The sequence below is a fragment of the Cherax quadricarinatus genome, chromosome 45, assembly GCF_038502225.1.
Source record: "Cherax quadricarinatus isolate ZL_2023a chromosome 45, ASM3850222v1, whole genome shotgun sequence".
In the NCBI taxonomy this organism is placed as follows: domain Eukaryota; kingdom Metazoa; phylum Arthropoda; class Malacostraca; order Decapoda; family Parastacidae; genus Cherax; species Cherax quadricarinatus.
Genome location: NC_091336.1, coordinates 9557908 through 9584583, shown reverse-complemented (window position 1 = coordinate 9584583; position 26676 = coordinate 9557908).

Here is a 26676-nt window from a genome sequence, read left to right as displayed (position 1 = left end):
TTATGTCTTCTATATTGACAGCAGCTGTCACGTCGAACAACATTCTTGACACGAGTGATTTACCTGTGACCCGTTTAGAGAGATTTTTTTATTTTTGCGGACGAACCCTGGCCTCAGGGCATCCTGAGAGCGTAAGTGATTGTAGATTCTGGGGTGGGGGATAAGGGGTCGTCGCCCCCTGCTGCCCAGCCCCACACCAAGGCCAGGGCTTGGCTACGGGATCAGAAATCTGGAAACCCTTCAAGGGGTATAATTGAATTTCTGGGCAAAATACGTGTTGTAGATTGTGCCTGGCTTGTCGCCAGCCTTCCATACTGGTCAACCAGGTTGTTGCTGCTAGCGGTCTGCAGGCCCACATAGCCATCACTACTCGCCTCAGCAGTCACTTGCAGAAGATAGTGGTTCAGTTTTCCCTTGAATACCTATCTTTGTTCCAGCAATATTTCTGTCCACACACTTTGCATTTCACAAGATTGTAAGACTGTGTGGTAGTGTTTGTTTCCCACACACTATATTTCACATAATTGTAAGACTGCAGCACTGTTGTACACACACAGACACATACACACACACACACACACACACACACACACACACACACACACACACACACACACACACACACACACACACACACACTCACACACACACACACTCACACACACACACTCACACACACACACACACACACATACACACACACACACACACACACACACACACACACACACACACACACACACAGACACACACACACACACACACACACACACACACACACACACACACACACACACACACACACACACACACACACACACACACACACACACACACACACACACACACACACACACACACACACACACACACACACACACATTTCACATGATTAAGGTTGCTCCTGGTGTCTTAATGTCCGGGAAGGTGACCATTCTGTCTCTGAGGATCTGCTGGTGTTGTGCTATTTACACACGACTACCTGGCGTTTTCTACTCGGTTTCTCCTCTCCCATTTTCAACTTTCTCTCTGCTTCTCCTTTCTCTTATTTCTCTTTTTATTTCATTATGCTTTATTTTTTTCTGCATTTTTGTTAATTTCTCTTCCTTTCTCTCCTTTCAGTGTTTTTCTTTCTCCTTTACTTTCTCTGTTCATGCTTGCTTTCTCTTCATTTTCTGTTTCTTTCATTCTGCTTATCTTCTTCAGTGTCCGCTTCTACATTTTCGTGATCCTTCATTCTCATGTCTCTCTCTCTCTCTCTCTCTCTCTCTCTCTCTCTCTCTCTCTCTCTCTCTCTCTCTCTCTCGTCTCTCCTCTCTTCTCGTCTCTCCTCTCTCTCTCTCTCTCTCTCTCTCTCTCTCTCTCTCTCTCTCTCTCTCTCTCAATGTTGGAGATCTCTATATAAAATGCATCAGAGCTATTCTCCTTTTCCTCAGATCAAACCTGATTTACCAACATTTCCCAGGTGCTGTACGTGTTTAGCGCTTCAATTTCTATAAAATAATTATTACAATTATTAGTATTATTACAATTTTTATTAGTATTACAATTATTATATTATTTTATTATTATTAAAAACATCTGGTTTTCTTGTGTATTTGAAGCATTTCTGATTTTTTGTGAAATCTGACGCTATTTTTCTTCTCTCTAGGTGAGTCAGGGGCAGCTTGATGTAACCTGATAGTTGACGTGACTGTCAGGACGGAGGAGCGGGAGGAGGAGCTTGAAGGAAGGAGAGAGAGAGAGAGAGAGAGAGAGGGAGAGAGAGAGAGAGATTTAATAGAATTGTAATAAGATATGGACATAAAAGAGGTTAGGAAGGAAGGAAATGAAGTGAACACATGAGTAGAACTGATGGTACGGGGATTGACGTGAAGATGGACGATGAGTAGGTGGTGTGAGGGAGGCTATGGATGGAGGGAACATATAAAGAGGGAAGGACGGTAGTGTTTGAAAGGAATGAAGATGGTGTAAGTGGGAAGTGAGAGGAAGAAGAAGAGGAGAGAGAGAGAGAGAGAGAGAGTTATGTTTCACCCTTCACCCTGTCTGGTCTTCTCTGCTTCCCCACCCACCCACACTCCCTCCCATCCACACACTCCCACACTCCAGCGTACACTTCCTCCCACTCATCATTCCTCTCTTCTACTTTACCTTCCCCCCATTCACCCTCCTTCCCTCCCATCAACCATCTTTTCCTCCCTCCCTCCCATCAACCATCTTTTCCTCCCTCCCTCCCATCAACCATCTTTTCCTCCCTCCCTCCCATCATCCATCTCTTTTTCCCTAATTGTTGGTCCAGGTAAACTGTTAGTATCAGAGTACTGGTGTCTTGTGTGATCTCTGTATACTATCATTGAGCCGAGTTTCACCTACTCACTGATCTCTGGTGAGGTCCGCTTTGAGGAGGCCTGATCAGTCAAGCTAATAGTAATAGGCAGCAGGCAGTCAAGTAGTCGACACAGCTGCTGATCTCTGTCAGTCCAGTAGTCGACACAGAGCCTGGCCCATGGCCGGGCTCCGAGAGTAGTATGACTTAAGAAACTCATCAAAAATATACTGATTAGCACCTATATGGAGGATCCGTCTAGTTCTCTCTTATTAAGTCTAGCTGGACCCAGATGAGTCTAGCCCATGGCCGGAGCCCGGCCATGGGCTAGGCTCGTCTTGTATTTGCCTGGTCAACCAGGCTGTTGCTGCTGGTGGCCCGCTGGCCCACATATCCATCAAAGCCTGGTTGATCTGGCAGCTGTTGAAGATATTCGTCCAGTTTCCTCTTAAAGATTTAAGCACTTGCTCCAGCAGTGTTTGTGATATCTGGTAAGATGCTGAATAATTTGGGGCACAAATGTTGATACAGTGTTCCCTTATTGATAACTAGATACAAGTATACACAGAGCGAAACTTTATCCTAATAACAAGTTGTTCTTCAACGTTGGTGTTCACGGTTGTGTTGAAGCAACGCTGCCTTGCACTATGAACTAGTTTTGGGATACAATTCTATTGTTGGAAGTATAAACAAAATGCATCAGCGATGAGTATCAGTGTTACTACTGGAGTGAACATTAATCGCACTGATGCCCAGTAATGTTGGTGAAGCGGAAATGTTTGAATGTGTGTAAAGGGGTCGGTGCGGCCACCCTTAGCAGGTTGCACTTTATGAGGGAATAAATATGACTTATTATCCCTTGCGGTTGGGGAAACTCTTGAAGGCTTAGCCATCCTCAACCTGTCAGACATTTACCTTCGTCATTATGTGTATGTGTGTGTACTCATATAGTTGTGGTTACAGGGGTCTTGTCATAGCTCCTGGACCCGCCTCTTTACTGATCGCTACTAGGACCACTCTCTCCCTGCTCCTCGAGCTTTATCGAACCCCTTCTTAAAGCTATGTATGGATCCTGCCTCCTGTGTATGTGGGAGGAAAGAATGACCGTTTTGATTATTAATATTGGCTCCACCGGAAGGCCAGGTCTGTGACCGGGTCGTGGGGGCGTTGACCCCTGAAACACCCTCCAGGTATACTACAGGTATGTTGCCCCTGCTCGGCATAGAGCCTTGGTCCTTCGCTACCAGTGAGCTAAGAGGGTCCTCGGTTGGGTTATCATACCAGCAGCAGCTCTATATTGTTGAGAATTATGGCCCCCGTGGCCCGGTCTCAGGCTAGGGCTCCATAATCATTCCGACATCAAGTTTATAAATCAGAACAGTGTAAATATAAACCAGGATAGTGTAGGATATAGAAACTTCCTCAACAAGGAGTCCTCGTCAGGATGATACTCTTTCCAGCATTTCTTGTGTACTCTGTTTACAATACCTGATACTAGCACATTTTACGAGAACAATGTTGACGGCAATTGTAAGTGTGCAGTAGTGAGTGAGTGTGACAGGTTGCTACAGGTTATGCTGTCTCTGACGGCCACTATCACCTTTACAACCTACAAACACAAGAAATTTTGTTGACTAGGCAGTCACTAAGGCAGGCTGGCCTCAGGTCGACTTCCTCGAGTGTAACAGCTCGCAAAACTGGTCAAAAGTCAACTCTAGAATTTGCATTGGTAGTTAGGCATTATTGTACATAAAATATGAGTATTGGAGTGGGCCTACTGTGTCATAATAAGCAATTTTAACTCGCACTCAACCATCCCCATCCATGCACCTACCTACATTAAGTGCCAAGGCCAACCAGGCTATGATGGTTGAGTGCCAGCGGGAAGTTAACAGCAACAGCCTGGTTGAACAGGAAGGCAACATGGGTAGCCAGGTTTCGAGGGAATACAAACCCTGAACCGCTAGCAAGTCCAAGTTACACCAGCCAGTAGGCATTCTGCAGTGCTACCTGGAGTCTACCTACCTACCTACCTACCTGGAAGGTATTCCAGGGATCAACGCTCCCGCGGCCTGGTCCACGACCAGGCCTCCCAGTGGATCAGGGCCTGATCAACCAGGCTGTTACTGCTGGCCGCATGTAGTCCAACGTTCTTATGCAAGACGAGAAATAGATGTCAACAAAGTCTTGATAACACGACATAGTGACAGATTTTAGCTGTTTTTCATAAGTAACTCAGGAAGAGTCACTGTTGATGTTGACGTGGGATACAGGTTTGGTGGGGGGGGGGGGAGGAGTACATTTGTAATGTAACATCAGCAGCAGGACGGAGGTGTGGAGGGTCCATGAGCTACAGTATAACATCAGCAGGGATCACTTCCCTCCTCCCCACTAACGAGCTTCTCACTTGCTAACGAGGACCGTAACGGCCACCAATAAACGTCTGGTCAGCCGTGGTTCCTGGAAGTGAGGAGGTGAGTGGAAGTGAGGTGGGGTGAATGTAAGTGAGGTGGGGTGAGTGTAGGTGAGGTGAGGTGGGGTGAGTGGAGGTGAGGTGGGGTGAGTGGAGGTGAGGTGGGGTGAGTGGAGGTGAGGTGGGGTGAGTGGAGGTGAGGTGGGATGAGTGGAGGTGAGGTGGGGTGAGTGGAGGTGAGGTGGGGTGAGTGGAGGTAGGGTGGGGTGAATGTAGGTGAGGTAGGGTGACTGGAGGTGAGGTGGGGTGAGTGGAGGTGAGGTGGGGTGGGTGGAGGTGAGGTGGGGTGAGTGGAGGTGAGGTGGGGTGAGTGGAGGTGAGGTGGGGTGAGTGGAGGTGAGGTGGGGTGAGTGGCGGTGTGGTGGGGTGAGTGTAGGTGAGGTAGGGTGAGTGTAGGTGAGGTGGGGTGAGTGGAGGTGAAGTGGGGTGAGTGGAGGTGAAGTGGGGTGAGTGTAGGTGAGGTGGGGTGAGTGTAGGTGGGGTGGGTGGAGGTGAGGTGGGGTGAGTGGAGGTGAGGTGGGGTGAGTGGAAATGAGGTGGGGTGAGTGGAAATGAGGTGGGGTGAGTGGAGGTGATGAGTAAAGGTAAGGTGGGGTGAGAGGAGGTGAGGTGGGGGTGAGTGAACGTGAGGTGGGAGGTGAGGTGGGGTGAGTGGAGGTGAGGTGGGGTGAGTGGAGGTGAGGGTGGGTAGAAGTGGAGGATGAGTGGAAGTGAAGGGGGTGAGTGGACCGGGAGCTGGTGTGTCTGGGCTTTTTTTTCGAGACCATCTGGCTGCTGGTTGGTCTGAGACCATCTGGCTGCGCCTCGTGCTTCCTCATTGGTCTCTTATCACCCCACCTCATTATTTCTTTAGTTGACCCCCACCCCACCCCTCCCCTCCCCTACTTTCGTACACGCACTACCACAACTACCACAACCACTACTAAATCCACTACCACAATCACCACAAAAATCACTACCACAACCACCACAAAAATCACTACCACAACCACCACTAAAACCCACTACCACAACCACCACTAAAACCCACTACCACAACCACCACTAAAACCCACTACCACAACCACCACTAAAACCCACTACCACAACCACCACTAAAACCCACTACCACAACCACCACTAAAACCAACTACCACAACCACCACCAAAACCACTACCACAACCACTACTAAAACCACTACCACAACCACTACTAAAACCACTACCACAACCACTACTAAAACCACTACCACAACCACCACAAAAATCACTACCACAACCACCACTAAAACCCACTACCACAACCACCACTAAAACCCACTACCACAACCACCACTAAAACCCACTACCACAACCACCACTAAAACCCACTACCACAACCACCACTAAAACCCACTACCACAACCACCACTAAAACCAACTACCACAACCACCACCAAAACCACTACCACAACCACTACTAAAACCACTACCACAGCCACCACTAAAACCAACTACCACAACCACCACTAAAACCCACTACCACAACCACCACTAAAACCAACTACCACAACCACCACCAAAACCACTACCTCAGCCACTACTAAAACCACTACCACAGCCACCACTAAATTCACTACCACCACTACAACATTACTACCACCACCACCACGTAACCACCACCATCACCACATAACCACCACCATCACCACATAACCACCACCATCACCACATAACCACCACCATCACCACATAACCACCACCATCACCATATTACCACAACCACTACTAAAACAACTACCACATTACCACCACTAAAACCACTACTACAGCCATCACACCACTAAAACTACTACCACATCCACCACCACTACCACCACTGCTGCTAGCACCAGCACTACTACCACCACCACACTACCACCACCACCACTCCTCCACACAAGTTCTCTTCTCCGCCCACCTCGGCAGCATCACACTGCTCTTGCAATTAAGAAGAGAAACCATGTAATAATTAATTACAGCCTCCGCCACTATAGGATTTATACTCGCAGCCTCTGTGCCGAGTGTCGTTATCTTCAACCCCGGTAGATGCGGGAGTCTCTGGTCCCAGGGATGCTAGTTGGTTTCTCACTCCCAGGGCAGGAGTCTGGCACTCCTCCCAGATTCTCAGGAGGGAGGTGTCCTGGACTCATGGTAGGGCGTTACAAGGAGGAGGGGTTACGGTTGGTTAATTGGGTTTAAAGTCTATTGATAACACGAGGGTTACTGAGGCTGCACGTAACCCGTGGATAAAGTAAACCTGTGTTTCTCTTCAAACTAAAGTTGCCAGTCTCTTTATACCTAAAGGAGTAGAAAAGGTTTCAGAGCTTATCAAAGGTATATAGTAAATACCTTTGACGAGCTCTGAGTTTAAGTCTGGTATATACTATATACAATGCTTACAATCTAACAGTGCGTCAAATCCCAGTGGGCACTCGTCTCCACACCGATCTATCTCGTATGTAGTTGGGTGTTCAAGCTTTTACTGCGCTTATTAATTCACGCCTTCGTCAACGTCGGACTTATATTTACATCTGGTTGACCAGGCAAACATGGGCCAGGCTCTTCACAGCCTGGCCCATGACCGGTCTCCGGGAGTAGAAAGACTCTCAGAACTCATCAAAGGGATAACATAGGTAAGGTATATCTTGCTCTAATTTATCTCCATGCCCAAACCATCTCGACGCCTCTTTCGCTTTTCTTGTTTTGTTTACATATTAAAAAATCACAATGTGGCTATTGCTATTGCAAGGACATTAGTAAGATGGAAAGCTAGAACGTTCAAGACAGGAGATGGTGAGCCAGTGATGATAATCTTCAAGTCATTGTTCTCTCTAGGCTAGAATATTGCTGTATTCTAAGGCCTACCTTGAAGGCAGCCGAGATAGCTGAAATGAAAAACGTAAAGAGAACCATCACTACCTGGATACATTCAGTCAAACATCGAAACTACTGAGAATGTTTGAGGTTCCTTCAACTGCATTCCTTGAAACGTAGGCGAGAAAGGTACATCATAATTTACACATGGAAGATCCTGGGCGGGAATGGTCCCAAACCTGCACATCAGAATCACTTCATATGGAAACTAGAGACCTGACAGACGGTGCAGAGTACCTCTAATAAAAAGCAAGGGCGCGGCGGATACACTCAAGAGGGAACTCGGTGTCAGAGGTTCATGACTTTTCAACGCCCTCCCTTCGTGTATAAGGGAAATTACCAACAAACATCTAGTTGTCAAGAGGGAACTTGACAAGTTCTTCAAATTAGTTACTGCCGTTGGACTACTTGCTGCCAGTAGTAACAGCCTAGTTAATCAGGCTATGATTCTCCCGCTGCCTGATCGGGGAGCGGACTGCGGGGGGCGCTGACCCCGGAAACATCCTTCAGGTATCCTTTAAAAGTATGAAGTGATAGCTAATGAAATAAGGTCAATATTTGTAACGGGAAAAGTAGGGGTACCGAGATCGAACTTTCTGCCAGTGCACAAAAAAAAAAAAAAAAAAAAAAAACAGTAAACAAAATAATTGAACTCTTCGGGCAAAGTTGAAAGTTGAGTGCACTAAGGCAAGGTCCTGGCACCTGTACTCTTGATCATCCTCATAGCAGAACTAGATAAAACATTAGCCATAACTTCGTATCATCATTTGCGAATGACGCCAAAATAAGTATGAAAGTTGCCCCAGTAGAAGATACAGAATAAATACCGTAATATATCAACAATAGCGTCCAATGGGCAGATGAACATTAACTGAAGTTTAATAGTAATACGCTTGAGAGGAATGAAGACCTCAAAACGAGAACATAATACAGAACACAGGCACACTGTATCAAAGAACATAAACAGGTAAAGGATTTAGGAATAATGTCGTAAGTTGAGAGAACACAAAGCAAATGCAGCAAAGGCTTGAAAAATGAGAGAACTGTCTAAACAAGAAAAAATACGATAAAGATGGTAGTATTCAGAATCTTTTGTTATCTAGAATATTGGCCTGTGCTGACAGCTACGTTGATGGCAGGAAAGATATCAAGAGTTGGAGAATGTTCAGAGGTTGTTGACTGCCTGCATAGATTAATAAACTATTTCAATGACTGTGAATGCTTTAAGCACTTGGAATATACTCACTGGAACGATGAAGACTTGCCTGATAAATATATACCTGGAAGATACTGGAGGACCAAGTCCCATATCTACAAATTACCATAACGACTGCAGTTAGAGATATGGAAGGAGGTGTAAAGTAAATCCAGTGGAAATTAGGGGGGCCATGTGCATAATAAGAGATCTCACTGTCAACATTCTTGGTTCCAAACTATTGAACCTGCTACCAAGAGATATCAGAAATATTACTGGAACAAGAAGTTTTCAGTAGAAAATTGGATCACTACCTCCGCCAAGTTCCAGATGAACCAGGCTAGGAGGGCTAGGCGACTCATCAACAGTCGGGTTGAACAGGCAATTGATGGAACTTATGTTATTATATGTTTTACATTCACATACACTTGAGGATAGTGGGGGTGGTAGTTGAATAGTAGTGGTGATGGTGGTGGCAGTAGTTGTGGTAGTAGTGGTGGTGGTGAACACATATATGCACATTTATGCTTTAACATTGGTCAGAGGCTAGACTGGTAGAGTAGAAAAGCCCTTGAACGCAGTCATAGGTACTGGCATACATATATACATGTATATACGCCAGGTTGTTCTGCAACCTCTGCATTTTCCTCACTATTGTGCTCAGTAGGACGCATGGTTGCACTGTACGTGGTGATGATGGAGGCAGTTGAACCTGCAAGAACTGCAAGCGTGCACTCTTAGGGTTCTAATCTCCTTGCAGACGATAACGTATAAGTTTTACTAGCACAGTTAATGAGCCTCTCACTGAAGATTAAACTAAGTACCCTGGCTGCTGCCATCTAACCCAGCAAGCACACTCATTTCCGCCTCCCACCTTCACCTGTTAAGTGACATAATCTGCAGCATAAATTAACTCCCACTAGCTCCATAATTTTCTCTGTAATTAAGACGACTTGGCCAGTTCATTTTGATATTTTTGTTTTTTGCTTTTTAGTTTTAGAAATAATTTTGTTCACAGGAGAATGTGATGAATGTTTATCTGTACTCGAGGTGATGTGGTAAATGTTTACATTTTCTCGAGAGAACGTGAAGGATATTTACAGCATTATATTCGACCCTTTGTATCTACTGTATTGGACTCCTTGTATGTACAGGTAGAAGGTTGAGTCATGCACTGCAGTGGTTAACATTGTTCAACTGTTTCACTGGCAACAGTTACTGTCGTCGGGTTTATTCTACAGTTAATCGTACCTACCGGGAGTCTACCTGGAGTGTATTCCGTGGATCAACGCCCCCGCGGCCCGGTCCACGACCAGACCTCCCGGTGGATCAGGGCCTGTTCAACCAGGCTGTTACTGCTGACTGCACGTAGTCCAATGTATGAACCACAGCCCGGCTGATCCGGCATCGACTTTAAGTATCTGTCCAGCTCCCTCTTGAAGGCAGCCAGGGGTCTATTGTTAATTCCCCTTATGCATGGTGGGAGGCTGTTGGACAGTCTTGGGCCCCGGACACTGATGGTGTTTTCTCTTAGTGTACCAATGGCGCCCCTACTTTTCATTGGGGATATTTTGCACCACCTGCCAAGTCTTTTACTTTCGTAGGGAGTGATTTCTGTGTGCAGATTCGAGACTAGTCCTAGGATTTTCCAAATGTAGATTGTGATATATCTCTCTCGCCTGTGTTCCAGCGAGTACAAGTCAAGTGCTTCCAAGCGTTCCCAGTAGTTGAGGTGTTTGATGGAATTGACATGTACAGTAAAGGTTCTCTGTATACTCTTTAGAGCTGCAATTCCACCTGCTTTGAACGGAGATGTTAATGTACAACAGTATTCCAGCCTAGAGAGAGAAGTGATTTGAAAATGATCATCATTGGCTTGGCATCTCTTGTTTTGATCGTTCTCATTATCCATCCTATCATTTTCTTTGCAATTGTGATCGCGGCACTGTTGTGATCCTTGACAGTGATATCCTCAGACATTACCACTCCCAGGCCCCTCACATTATTTTTTCGCTCTGTTATATGATCAGAGTTTGTAGTATACTCAGTTCTAATTATTATCTCCTCCAGTTTTTCATAATTGAGTAGTTGGAATTTGTCTTCATTGAACATCATATTGTTTTCCATTACCCATTGGAAAACTTGGTTTATATCTTCTTGGAAGTTAATAGTGTCCTCAATAGATGACAGTCTCTTGCAGATCCTAGTATCCTCTGCAAAGTATGACACTGTGCTGAGGATTACATCTCTGTCTATGTCTGATATGAGGATGAGGAACAGGATGGGGGCGAGTACTGTGCCTTGTGAAACAGCTTTTCACTATGGCAGCTTCCGATTTAACTCTGTTTACCACTACTCTTTGTGTTCGATTGGTTAGAAAGTTGAAGATCCATCTCCCCACTTTGCCAGTTATTCCTTAAGCACGTATTTTGTGCGCTATTACTGCATGATGGCACTTGTCAAAGGCTTTTGCAAAGTCTGTGTATGTTACATCTGCATTCTGTTCTTCTTACAGTGCATCCAAGACCATATCATAGTGATGCAGTAGTTGCGAGAAGCAGGAGCGACCTGCTCTGAACCCATGTTGCTCTGGATTGTGCAGTTTTTTGAGAATCCAAGTGGTTTGCAATCGTTCTTAGCACTCTTTCAAAGATTTTTATGATGTGGGACGTTAGAGCTATTGGTCTTTATTTCTTAGCTAATGCCTTTTCGCCACCTTTATGGAGTGGAGCTATATCCGTTGTTTTTAGTGACTATGGAATTTCACCCATGTATATGCTCCTACTTCATAGTATACTTAGGGCACACGAAAGGGGTTTCTTGCAGTTCTTAATAAACACGGAGTTGCACGAGTTTGGGCCTGATTAGTGGCTGGCTAAACAGTCATATTGGGATTTCAGTATCTCGTTCATTTCTTTGTTGTCATCTGTGTAAGTCCCACCTTGTCTGAGTAAGGGCCCGATACTAGGTGTGGTATTTGCCTTGTTTTTGGCATATGAAAAGAAATATTTTTAATTTATTTCAATTTCACTAATCGCTTTTAACTCCTCCTGTCTCTCCTGGGTCCTGTATGAGTCCTTTAACTTAAGTTCGATACTTTCCACTTCCCTGGTCAACGCTTCCTTCCGTGTATCAGATAATCTAGCGTTCTTGAGGAGCTCAGTGATTCTTTGTCGTCTTCTGTAGAGAGAACGTCTTTCTCCAGTTCACTTCTCTCCTTCTTTCTTAGGGGAATATGCCTTGAAGATACTTCAGCTGCCAGGAAGATGATCCTTTCAAGGCACTGGTTTGGATTGGTACCAAACATGCACACGAAAATAACTTCTTATGAAAGCAAAAGACTCGGCAGGAGATGCAACACTCCACCAATGAAAAGCAGGGGCGCCACGAGTACATTGAGAGAGAACACAATAAGTGTTAGGGGTCCAAGACTGTTCAACTGCCTCCCAGCCTACATAAGGGGGATTACCAATAGACCACTGGCTGTCTTTAAGAAAGCACTGGACAGGCACCTAAAGTCAGTACCTGGCCAACCGGGCTGTGGTTCGTACGTCAGCTTGCGTGCGGCCAGTAGTAACAGCCTGCTTGATCAGACCCTGATCCACCGTGAGGCCTGGTCTCAGACCGAGTCGCGGGGGCGTTGACCCCCGACACCCTCCATTTAAGACATGGTTCACCTGGTCCCAGTTGATGTTCTTGTTGAAGTTGTATTTGGTGAAGACATCTTCACAGGTACGTGCATTTTGCTGCTCAGGATCCCTGTGCATGTAAGTCTTCAGACTTTCGATTATATTGTCATCAGAATTAGTTGTTTTTGATATGTATCATGCCAGGTCCTCATTATTTGTGAAAATAAGGTCAAGTGTGTTTTTCAGTCTTGTTGGCGCCACCATCTGCTGACTTAGCCTAGTGTGTTTAACGCAGAGATTTAGTAGCTCGTGCGTGTGACGTTTCATCTGTGCTGCATCCAGGGATTGTTCCTGTTCTAACATTATTTGTTACATTATTCCATTTTGTATGTTTTAGGTTGAAATCACCAGCAGTAAGATGTTTGGGGATGGAGCTGGAAGGCTTTCTAGACAGTAATCAATTTTCAGTAGCTGTTCCTTGAACTGTTGGGAGGTTGCATCTGGTGGCTTTTATACAATCATGATGACTAGGTTTTGGTGCTCGATCTTTATTGTTAGAACTTCAACTACATTTGTGGTGTTTAGCATCTCCATGCAGATGAGCGACTCTGACATACAGGCCGACCCTCCCTTGTTGCCTGTTCTTTCTGTCGTATCTAAAAATGTTGTACCCATTTATCCATATTTCGTTGTCAAAGTGATCTTTTGTGTGGGTCTTTGTGAAGGCTGAAAACATCACATTTCACTCTAGAAGTCAACTTGTTGGTGAATGGCTTAAGGCCCTGTATATTAGCAAATATAAACGAGGTTGTATTTTGTGTTTGCTGGGGGGATTTTTTTATTGGCATCAGTAGTTATGGCTCTGGAGGGCCATGGGGGGGGGGGAGGACACTGGCTGTGCTTCCAGTCCAACAAGGCTCCAAGGTGGTGGACTATTTTTGTTTCCTTCCATTTTCTTTCTTTGTTTCCTGCCACTAAAAAATCACTTGAAGTGGGGTTGTTGTAACTACTGTTGTGTTATGAGGTCTGTAACTCCTGGAGGTTACCTGGAGGTTATTCCGGGGATCAACGCCCCCGCGGCCCGGTCCATGACCAGGCCTCCCGATGGATCAGGGCCTGATCAACTAGGCTGTTACTGCTGGCCGCACGCAGTCCAACGTACGAGCCACAGCCCGGCTGATCCGGCACTGACTTTAGGTATCTGTCCAGCTCTCTCTTGAAGGCAGCCAGGGGTTTATTGGCAATTCCCCTAATGCTTGATGGGAGGCTGTTGAACAGTTTTGGGCCCCGGACACTTATGGTGTTTTCCCTTAGTGTACCAATGGCGCCCCTACTTTTTATTGGGGGCATTTTGCATCGCCTGCCCAGTCTTTTACTTTCGTAGGGAGTGATTTCTGTGTGCAGATTTGGGACCATTCCTTCCAAGATTTTCCAAATGTAGATTATGATATATCTCTCCCTCCTGCGTTCCAACGAGTACAAGCCAAGTGCTTCCAAGCGTTCCCAGTAGTTAAGGTGCTTGACAGAACTTATACGTGCAGTAAAGGATCTCTACACTCTCTAGATCTGCGATTTCACCTGCTTTGAATGGAGATGTTAATGTACAGCAGTATTCCAGCCTAGAGAGAACAAGTAATTTGAAAAGGATCATCATGGGCTTGGCATCTCTCGTTTTGAAAGTTCTCATTATCCATCCTATCATTTTCTTTGCACGTGCGATCGTGGCACTGTTGTGATCCTTGAAAGTGAGATCCTCAGACATTACTACTCCCAGGTCCCTTACATTATTTTTCCGCTCTATTGTATGGCCGGAGTCAGTAGTATACTCTGTTCTAGTTATTATCTCCTCCAGTTTTCCATAACGGAGTAGTTGGAATTTGTCCTCATTGAACATCATATTGTTTACCGTTGCCCACTGGAAAACTTTGTTTATATCTTCTTGGAGGTTAACCGCGTCCTCAGCAGATGACAGCCTCATGCAGATCCTAGTATCATCCGCAAAGGATGATACGGTGCTGTGGTGTACATCTCTGTTTATGTCTGATATGAGGATAAGGAATAAGATGGGGGCGAGTACTGTGCCTTGTGGAACAGAGCTCTTCACTATGGCAGCCTCCGATTTAACTCTGTTGACCACTCCTGGTGCCTTTTAGATGGTATGCAGGGCAGTTTGTGTTGTAGCACTGTTTTTGGAGGACCGAAGAGTAGCACATTTCTGGGTGAAAGAATTTACAGGAGGGAGAACGACACTCCTTAGACAGGAGGTCACGACATTTTTTGAGATGCTCAAAGTTGCATGTTCCATTTGTTTTTCCTGATATTCCATGCGTACAGATGCCCCAAATATAGAATTTGCACAATTTCACTTTTGGTTGGGTAGAATTTTTGGCAGGTGTGTTCTCAGTTTGTGCAGTTTCTAGGACTGCATTATAATCCTCAGTATCCAAGCTAGGGACACCCTGTCCTGCTTCCAGGGAACTACTTTCCCCAGAAGACGACTCTTCCACTACATCTGTAATGTGGGCTATGGTCTTGTGCAGTGATGGTTGTATATTTAAGGCTTTAGTGGTGACTGTGGTAGAGTCCCTAGCAGAGTCTGGACTAGCACTAAGGCTGGGAGCTGAGTCTGAGTCAGCACTGGGGCTGGGGACTGGGCCTGGGCCAGCACCAGTGCTGTGGGCTGTTGCACTAGGACTGGGGGATGGGTCTGGGTTAGCACTGTGTGTGTGTGGGGGGGGGTTAACTGACGTTTGTTTCCTGTTTTTTTTTTTCCACTGGGTTACTATATAGTTTAGAGTCATCAGTTGTGGTATGGGCATTCTGCATTTTTTGGTCACTCTTTCTATCTCTTCCTCCCATGTTTTATATATCTTTGGTAGACTGTCCAAGAGTTCATCTTTATTTTCTTGTTTATTTTTAGTATTTATTACCTTAGTACCTTTCTGATACCTGCCCAAATTTCTATATCTTTATTGCACAAATAGAAACACCTTGCTAGTTCGAGGTTACCATGGGAAAAAAATGTTACTTGATACTGTGGATATTGTCTTCATTTATATTATATTTCACTTGTGTTGATTGTGTTTCATCCTGTCAGCCATAGTGAGTTAAACTTCCAGGAATGTCGCTGTCATCTGTACAGCTCCATGAATATTATCTGAAAGATGTTTTCAGGGGGGTCAGCGCCCCCGCTCAGTATTGTTATGGTTTTATGGAAAAACTGGACAGGCGCATGAATGTTACCTGAGAAATACTTGAAGGATGTTTTTGGGGTCAGCGCCCCCGAAGCCCGGTTCCAGACCTGTGGATCAACCAGGCTCATACTGCTGGCCTCCCGCAATTCAACATAGGAACCACAGTCCGCCTGTTCAAGAACGACACTTTTCCACTCAAAACCTTCCTCTCACCAACCTACTCTTCCACTGTCACCAGTTCCTCGCTCACCCCACAAGACTCTTACCTAAACCCTCTTGATCTTGATCAAGAACCGATTGGAGGAACTTGTTAAGTACTATCTTGAAGATAACCAGAGGTTTGTTGGTAATTCTCCTCACACAAAGAGACTCGAAACTCATCAAAGGTATATCAAAGGTAAAGGTATGCACAGAGGAACTCCGTAGGGAGTTTAATAAGGTTTTTTAATTATTTTCCGATCATCCAGGCTATAGTTTCCATATTAGACTGCGTGCTGCTAGCGCTTACTGCTTGATTGATCAAGGTGTCAACCGGGAAGTCTGGTCAAGGACCAGGCCTCGAGGACAGTGACCCCCGGAATCATCTTCAGGTAAACCGTGCAGGAATAAGACACTTCTTTATATATATTCATCATTCTTGTCCTCCAGGGAAATCTAGGCACTCCAAGAAGGGTTTTCACCACAAATGTGAGTATTCCAGTAAGTTATATAACGCCCTTTCTACATCTCCCTCTTCCTTCTTAACAAGTGATACATAAAATATTCCAACAGTATTTGCGACAACAGAGAAAAGTTGACAAGCTTCTCGTGAACCACAGAGGCAGCACAAATGTCAGGAAGCTGTATGATCACCGTCTTGCAATTGTTGCTTCATTCCTCAGCTAAAACCATCTGGTATGAGCCTCATTAGAGCAACAGGTATAAGATCAACAAAAAATAAATATCCACACAAACTAATATTTTTTTTATATATACAAGGTCTTCAACCATCTGAACTACTGGGAACGTAGGAGAAACAAAATACATCATAATCTAAACCTGGAAAATCCTGGAAGGACTGGTCCCAAACCTACACACTGAAATCACTCCTTATGAAAGCGAGAGACTTGGTAGACTGACACAGTACCTCCGGTGAAGAGCAACAGGGCCATGATTCATTACCCTAAGAGACAACTTATAAACTTAGGGAGGTAAGACGCGCCCTTCGTGCGTGATGGGGATTATAAAATAAAAACCTGACTCTTTATGAGGGAACTTTTAAAGTTTCTAAAATCATTTCCTGACCAGCTGACGTTGAACTGTAGTTGATAGCAGGCATAGCCTCATTGATCAAATCAACCAAGAAACCTGGGATAGGTTTCTGGTTATATTCCTGGTGTTTTCTTTGCCTCGCGAACATTTGAGAGGCATTTCTTACACACGCACAGTCTGTCTCCTCTCTCTCTCTCTCTCTCTCTCTCTCTCTCTCTCTCTCACTCTCTCTCACTTAATATGGCCGCGTGGACGATGATCCCAACAACCATTAACATATATGTAATATATATGACAAATGTGGCTTTATTGCCCAGGTTTTTGTAAAGCAGTAAGTGTGAGAGCAAGACGAACCTTGTACACCTGTACCACGTACTTAACACAACACTCCAAACCCAAATTAAATCTATTACTTTTGTTGACAAACTTGTCAACTCGTCACTTGAATTACCAACAGACCTCAGGCTGCCTTCAAGAAGATTTACAGATAACTAAAGTCAGTGCTTGACTTCCGATTTTTACTTTTAACTGTCAGCACTCACTAAGAATATATAGTCAGCCGGGCTGTGGTTCGTACGTGCGACCAGCAGTAACAGGCTGTTTGATGAGGCCCTGATCCACCGGGAAGCTTGGTCATGGACCGGGCCACGGGGGCGTTGACCCCCGGAATATCCTCCGGGTAGATCTGTGTATTGCGAAAGTAGATTATGCACTACACTACTAGGGGTAATCCTTTGTTTTATAAATAGTGTGCAAAACCTAGCTGGGGTATGCTAGCGGATGTCAAGTGATTTGTTTTATCCCCTGACGAATAAAACAACACTGCCACGATCGGCCACTGCATCGGTACTCTTGATGAAATACGTGCTGGCACGAGTGCCACACCCTTGACCTTTCTGAGTTAGGGAAAAAGTAACTTGGGATGGAAATAGTGGATTTGCTCTTATTCTCAATCCAGCGGGAGTCTAATGGAACACCATCGGGGCTGGCAAAAATATAACTAAAATTTTACGGGTTATGTAATGTATTAAATAAACTTTAATCAAACCTCCGCCGTTGACCGAGATCACTGAGTGACGCGAAGGACACATCCACTAACTCTGGCTATCTTGCGTCACCCCAGTAACACAGACAGACTAGCATCACTCAGTAACACAGTAGACAGACTAGCATCACCCAGTAGCACAGTACACAGACTAGCATCACTCAGTAACACAGTACACAGACTAGTATCACTGAGTAACACAGTAGACAGACTAGCATCACTCAGTAACACAGTAGACAGACTAGCATCACCCAGTAGCACAGTACACAGACTAGCATCACTCAGTAACACAGTACACAGACTAGCATCACCCAGTAACACAGTACACAGACTAGCATCACTGAGTAACACAGTAGACAGACTAGCATCACCCAGTAACACAGACTAGCATCACTCAGTAACACAGTAGATAGACTAGCATCACCCAGTAACACAGACTTGCATCACCCAGTAACACACTAGACAGACTAGCATCACTCAGTAACACAGTAGATAGACTAGCATCACCCAGTAACATAGACTTGCATCACCCAGTAACACACTAGACAGACTAGCATCACTCAGTAACACAGTACACAGACTAGCATCACTCAGTAACACGGTACACAGACTAGCATCACTCAGTAACACAGTACACAGACTAGCATCACCCAGTAACACAGTACACAGACCAGCATCACTCAGTAACACAGTACACAGACTAGCATCACTCAGTAACACAGTACACAGACTAGCATCACTCATTAACACAGTACACAGACTAGCATCACCCAGTAACAGACTAGCATCACCCAGTAACACACTAGACAGACTAGCATAACCCAGTAACACACTAGACAGACTAGCATCACTCAATAACACAGTAGACAGACTAGCATCACCCAGTAACACAGTAGACAGACTAACATCACCCAGTAACACAGTAGACAGACTAGCATCACCCAGTAACACAGTAGACAGACTAGCATCACCCAGTAACACAGTAGACAGACTAGCATCACCCAGTAACACAGTAGACAGACTAGCATCACCCAGTAACACAGTAGACAGACTAGCATCACCCAGTAACACAGTAGACAGACTAGCATCACCCAGTAACATAGACTAGCATCACCCAGTAACACACTAGACAGACTAGCATCACCCAGTAACACAGTAGACAGACTAGCATCACCCAGTAACATAGACTAGCATCACCCAGTAACACACTAGACAGACTAGCATCACCCAGTAACACAGTAGACAGACTAGCATCACCCAGTAACATAGACTAGCATCACCCAGTAACACAGTAGACAGACTAGCATCACCCAGTAACATAGACAGACTAGCATCACCCAGTAACATAGACAGACTAGCATCACCCAGTAACATAGACAGACTAGCATCACCCAGTAACATAGACTAGCATCACCCAGTAACACAGTAGATAGACTAGCATCACCCAGTAACATGGACTAGCATCACCCAGTAACACAGTAGACAGACTAGCATCACCCAGTAACATAGACTAGCATCACCCAGTAACACAGTAGATAGACTAGCATCACCCAGTAACATAGACTAGCATCACCCAGTAACATAGACTAGCATCACCCAGTAACACAGTAGACAGACTAGCATCACTCAGTAACATACTAGACAGACTAGCATCACTCAGTAACACACTAGCATCATTCAGTAACACACTAGACAGACTAGCATCGTCCAGTAACACAACATACTATTATCATCTGGCAGCAGACAGACCAAGAGTCAGGAGGATAAAGTCTCAGGTGTTCTAAATATCTAAAGCTGAAGACTAGGTGTTCCAGAAGTAAAATTTACGTGTTGCAGTAGTTGCAGTTTAGTGTTGCAGTAATAAAGATTGGCTGGTGCCAGGGTGGAGATGGTGATGGGAGGGGGGGGTGAGAACAAGCTTGTTGAAGACAGTGTGTGAGAAGAATAATGGTGTATTAGGTCGGTAATGAAGTGCGAGAGAGGCTGCAGGCAAGGGCAGTCGAGGCGGCAGCTGGTGTTCGACCAGCTTAGTGATTTGCCCAGTCTCGCCCAGCTAGTGTGACTCGCTCTACCTAGCTAGTGTAGCTGATTTTGAAAGCTAGTGTGGCTGGCTTCGCCTAGCTAGTCTGGCTAGCCTCACCTAGCTAGTGTGGCCAATTTCATCTAGCTGGTATAGCTATATTCACCTAGCTAATGTGGGTAACCTCGCCTAGCAAGTATGGGTAGCCATAGGGGGCACTCCTAAGCTAGAAGAACCCTGGAAACTAGTCTCAGATGAAAGCATAATCTGCATACAGTATAAGAACATAATCAAGTTAGGCACCACGACGTAAATGCATTATAAATGCTTTCTTAAGCACAAATAAGACGGCTTCACCATCTCTTGCTACCTGCGGTTGTAAGAAATACGGCTGGAACAGATGGGGGATCAGCCTGGTTTTGGTGGCTCTTTTCAGTGTGCGGGTTGCAAGTAGGAATGGCCTGGTTGATCAGTCTGGCCTCAGGCCGCCCTGCGATAGCCGAATTCTCGAAAACGCTCACGTGTTATGACAGGTATCTACGCCATCACTACTATCATTACTACTATCTCCACCACTATTACCATTATTACTACCATCATCAATATCACTAGCACCACCACCATTGCGCACACTTCCTTGCGCCTCGGCAAACACTAACACGCATCATTTTGTGCTAAAGATATTAAGATTACTATGGTCTGCGGGGCTCCTACATGGCCACGGATTCCCATGGTTTGACGGATCGTATATAAGACTTTTCCATGGAAAGGTTAGGGCTGGATGTTGCCGGTGTTTCCTTAGGGTTGCGTTAAAGGCTTCTGTGTACAGAAGACTTTAACACTGTACAGGCCTGAGGTGTACATTTATGAAAGGTTATTTTGTATGCTTCGACATGTGTGTACTGGCCAGGTTGTGTGCCAGGATCTAGGCATAACTCCTGAAACTGCTTCTTGAATAGAATTGCAAGATATTTACTAGACTCTGGTCTCCCGGGCTTTGTCATACCTAAACTAAAATCTATGTAAGAGTATTTTAGATCCGGCATTACCTCCGGAATCGACTGTATATAAGTGGACTGCAGGTGGGTAGCAGACAGTCCATATAAGCACCAGGCAATGTAAGACGAGTGCTGTTTTATAGTGGGGTAATTAAAATAAGAAAGTCTAAATATGTGAATAAAGTATGTTACCAGGAGGCACTATAGTGTACAAGGAGGTGCCAAGAGGTCTCAAGTGCCTCTCCAAGCAGAGTCCCTCAACCAGTGTAGATAACTCAGGCTTCCATTAATGACACTTTAAGTGGATTATGAAACTACGTCATCGGCTTGTTCTTAATATAGCACCCACAGCGCTATAATTTGCTATTTTAGACTGACTCTTGCCGTTTATTTTGTCTGAGTGTAACGTGAACCTTCCTGGGAGTTCTTGACTGCTGCTGTGTAAGTTGATCTGGCCATGCTCGCTCTCAAGTTCACACTAGTCATGTACACGAACACCAGCAGCAACTGCTGGTGTTCATGTATCAGGTTAGCACCAGACGAGTCTGGCCTATGGCCGGGCTCAGGGAGTAGAAAGATTCTCGAAACTCATCAGAGGTATATCAGCGGTATATCTTGAACACCATAATGAGGCAGTGTGAATTGTTGCCGAAGTTCACATTAGAGCAGTAAGTAAACTGAACACCATAGTTGGCTAGTACGAAAGATATATATACACAGAACGATAGTAAACATGGGAAAACCTTAAGAATGTTTTAATAAAATAGCTGCTGCTATATAATTATTATTATTATTGGCGTTGCTCTTGTAATATCTATGGGGCATCATACAGCGAATGGGGAATGGGAGATATACCTTACATTTGCCTTTGATGAGCTTCGAGAGAGTTTCTACATCTGGAACCCGGCCATGGGCCAAGCTCGTCTGGTGCCAATTACGTTTGATCCAAGGAAATGGAGGGCGGCAATTTCTTTGATTAAGAGGCCTTCACTTGCATCAACCCCTCCCCCATCCCCCTCGGTTGAAGGGAGTCAGTGTGTGTAATGAAGGGAGCTGTGACACCCTGTTACCTCATCAAGTCTCTCTTAAAGATCTCACATCTCTCTCCAGCTTTCTGTAGAGGTTTGTTTTGAGGCCTCTCAGATTTCTTTGAGATTTTTTTTATTTTAGTGCCACATTGCTTGCTTGCACACCTGCCATATTGCTTGCCTGTTCTCCTGCCATCTTTCTTGCCTGTCGACTTCACTGCCATCTTGCCTACCCGCCTGCCGTCTTGCCTGCCCACCTGCCGTCTTGCCATCTTGCCTGCCCACCTGTCATATTGCTTGCCCGCCTCCAGCATCTCTATCTCATGGTCGTCTCATGCCTCCTTCCTTCCTCGCCTCATGGCCTTCATACCTTTCTGCCTCCCACTCTTCGCACCTCCTGCTTATTGTTCCTGCTTGTTCTTAATTCCTTCCTCCACTCCTGCTTGTTCTTGCGGCGTTCCTCCACTCCTCTTGTTCTTAATTTGTTCCTCCACTCCTACTTGCTCTTGCGGCGTTCCTCCACTCGTGCTTGTTCTTGCGGCGTTCCTCCACTCCTGCTTGTTTTTGCGGCGTTCCTCCACTCGTGCTTGTTCTTGCGGCGTTCCTCCACTCGTGCTTGTTCTTGCGGCGTTCCTCCACTCGTGCTTGCTCTTGCGGCGTTCCTCCACTCGTGCTTGCTCTTGCGGCGTTCCTCCACTCGTGCTTGCTCTTGCGGCGTTCCTCCACTCGTGCTTGTTCTTGCGGCGTTCCTCCACTCCTGCTTGTTCTTGCGGCGTTCCTCCACTCGTGCTTGTTCTTGCGGCGTTCCTCCACTCGTGCTTGTTCTTGCGGCGTTCCTCCACTCGTGCTTGTTCTTGCGGCGTTCCTCCACTCGTGCTTGTTCTTGCGGCGTTCCTCCACTCGTGCTTGTTCTTGCGGCGTTCCTCCACTCGTGCTTGTTCTTGCGGCGTTCCTCCACTCGTGCTTGTTCTTGCGGCGTTCCTCCACTCGTGCTTGTTCTTGCGGCGTTCCTCCACTCGTGCTTGTTCTTGCGGCGTTCCTCCACTCATGCTTGTTCTTGCGGCGTTCCTCCACTCGTGCTTGTTCTTGCGGCGTTCCTCCACTCGTGCTTGTTCTTGCGGCGTTCCTCCACTCGTGCTTGTTCTTGCGGCGTTCCTCCACTCCTGCTTGTTCTTGCAGCGTTCCTCCACTCGTGCTTGTTCTTGCGGCGTTCCTCCACTCGTGCTTGTTCTTGCGGCGTTCCTCCACTCCTGCTTGTTCTTGCGGCGTTCCTCCACTCCTGCTTGTTCTTGCGGCGTTCCTCCACTCGTGCTTGTTCTTGCGGCGTTCCTCCACTCCTGCTTGTTCTTGCGGCGTTCCTCCACTCCTGCTTGTTCTTGCGGCGTTATGTTACTGTGTTGTTCTGGTATCCGTACCCTCCCTCTAGCTCTTCTTGGATGATACCAAACGACATATCTAAATTTGTTTTATTTCCTGCTTTTATCATGTCTTTTAGTTAGATAAATGCCTGGCGATATATTCCAGGTAATATATACCAGGTGATACATACCAGGTGATACATACCAGGCGATACATACCAGGCAATATATATACCTGGTGATATATATACCTGGTGATATATATACCTGGTGATATATATACCTGGTGATATATATACCAGGTGATATATACCAGGTGATATATACCAGGTGATATATACCAGGCGATATATATACCTGGTGATATATATACCTGGTGATATATATACCTAGTGATATATACCAGGTGATATATACCAGGTGATATATACCAGGTGATATATACCAGGTGATATATATACCTGGTGATATATATACCTGGTGATATATATACCTGGTGATATATACCTGGTGATATATATACTTGGTGATATATACCAGGTGATATATATACCAGGTCATATATATACCAGGTGATATCTATACCAGGTCATATATATACCAGGTGATATATATACCAGGTGATATATATACCAGGTGATATATATACCTGGTGATATATATACCTGGTGATATATACCTGGTGATATATACCAGGTGATATATATACCAGGTGATATATACCTTGTGATATATACCTGGTGATATATACCAAGTGATACATACCTGGTGATATATACCTGGTGATGTATACCAGATAATATAACTGAGCTAAAAAATATGACTGGTCTATTTCTGCCATAGACTGGATAAAACATTTGAACTATTGGAAGCACTTCTAACAAGTCTGAATATATTCTTAAAACAACGAAGATAGAGATCTCTTATAATATATTCATAAGAAATGCTGTAAGGCATCAGTTAGTCAATCTGCATATTAAACTAATAACTAGGCAGCTCTAGTGAGGGATACAGAAGGAAGTATATATATTTGAAGTGCAAAAGTGTCACATCCAGTGCTAGACAACTCTGTGTTAACTAAAGAACAGTGTCAACATTGCAGATGCTCGACTCTATAACTTTCTAAACACTGTCAACAGTCCTCGACTCGTTCAACCTTCTAAGAGCAGATATGAGACGTGTAGCTGACACAACTGTACAAATCTTTGAGAGGAAACTAGGTAAGTTTCTGCATAAGGTGGCTTCTGAGCAGGGCTTTGATGGTTGTGTTGGCTGCAGGTAGCAATAGCCTGGCTGATCAGGCGCTCACCAGAGACACGTGGCCACAGGACGGGTTGCGGCAGTAGAAAAAGTCTGGAAACCGGTCAGATATGCAAGCATATCCCACTCGCTCCTTACACCTGCTGCTGCTGCTTTTTTTCATTGTTTGCTTCTAATACGTTTCTTGCTTGTGCATTACTCCTGTGCTTTACGCCCTAGTGAGATTCCCACCTACTTACTTCTAGCCTTCTATCTCTCTAGGCTTCCGTTTCTCTATCCATCCTTCCATCTTTTTACACGAGCACATTCATCTTCTCTCTCCACGATCTCTATCTACTTCTAAACTTTCCACTCAGATACTTTATTTTGTTTCTACCCTCCATTCTCTTTTGTTTCTTGTACGCCTCCCTTCTCTTGTCATCCGCCTTCCATCATCACGACGTCCTCTTGCCGCAAAACTGTACAAGTACCTCCCTTCCTGTATACAAAGTCCTTGTTGTCTCTACAAGCCTCTTCCCACTAAAGTGACTAAACGAACCTCCCATCCCTTACAAGCACATCCCTTCCTCCCTCTGCGAGTACCTCCCGCTCCTTCGTCGGTACGTTTTGCCTCCACCTTGTTGTTTATATACGGTTGTTGGTTATCTTGTCACTGTTGTGAGCAATGCAGCAGTGGCCAGGGCTTGTTGGCTGCAAGGATCAGCAGCCAGGCACAAAGACTGGTCACGCAGCTCACCCCTACCCCAACACCCAACCCTTTCCAGTGGCAGCAGCAGCACAAGAATAAAGCAGCACCAGCTGACAGAAATGTGACTAAGAGGAAGAACAGCAGCACAAGCAGCATCTATTCACAAAGGTTCCCTCCACCCTCCACTCCCAGCTCTGGAAACTCCAGCGTCGTCCATCAGGCAACAAAATACGGAGGATTACAAGTGCCTACCATCCCTCCCCTCTGTCTCAGGAATGCATGAGGGGGGAGGGGGTAGAGGAGGGGCGAGATGCACGAAGAGAAGGAGGGGGGTAATGCACAAGAAAGGGGGAATGCACGATGGGGTGGGTGGTAGTGTTGGAGTAGGAGGAATGTGGGAGAAGAAGACAGCATCTTGGAAGAGAAGGGAGGGGGGAGGGGTGACTGGCTGCATGGCCTGGTCCCATTATGCATGTTATTGTGTGCTAGGTTGTTCCTGCCAGCACTGCTTCTAGTTATCAAGGGTACTACTGCTCTTCCTACTTCTTGCTGGTCTTCTTACTGCTTCACCTCCTCTCTCTCTCTTGCTGCCTCCTTCCCTCTTGCCTTCCCCCCCCACTCTACTTCCACTTCTTCACTGCTGCTGCAGCTATTGCCCTGCCACTAGGTCCTGAGTCTGAGTCCTGGAATGCGATATTCATAAAGAAATGAAAATTACTGTTCTTTGGACGGGCTTAGATTCAGGTGAAATTCCAGAGGCCCTAAAATGTGCAGACATGGTGGCTTCTCTTCAGAAATGGGATGATGGTGATGAAAAACAATAGATATACAACCCCAGTAACATGCCTTTAGAGCAGAAGGATCATGCTTGTTACACAGTTATGGAGGTCTTAGAGAGGAGAGAAAACATTGTGATCCACGCGCATTTTGCGAAGTTATTTAAGGAATGCTGTCATGGAATAATAGAAGTAGCAAAAGTAGTAACAACAAAAGCAGCAGCAGCAACAGCAGCAGCAGCAGCAATAACAGCAACAGTAGTAGTAGTAGCAGCAGCAGCAACAGTAGTAACTATTGTCTTTCTGCACTTGTTCCATATTGCGTTGGTGTGCGGGCTGTCGCGTACTGTAGGCTGCTGCATCAGTGATTCCTCACAACAGCTGTAGTCAGTTGAGATCGGCAAAGAAGTGCACAGGAGAAGGGCTCTTTAAATACGATACTTGTAGTCAGCAGCTGACTCACAGGAATGTGACAAGATGTAACAACGTGCCTGATATGCGTTGTGATGTGAGATGTAGTGTGCGATGTGTTAGGTGATGTGTGGTGTGTGTTACGCAGTG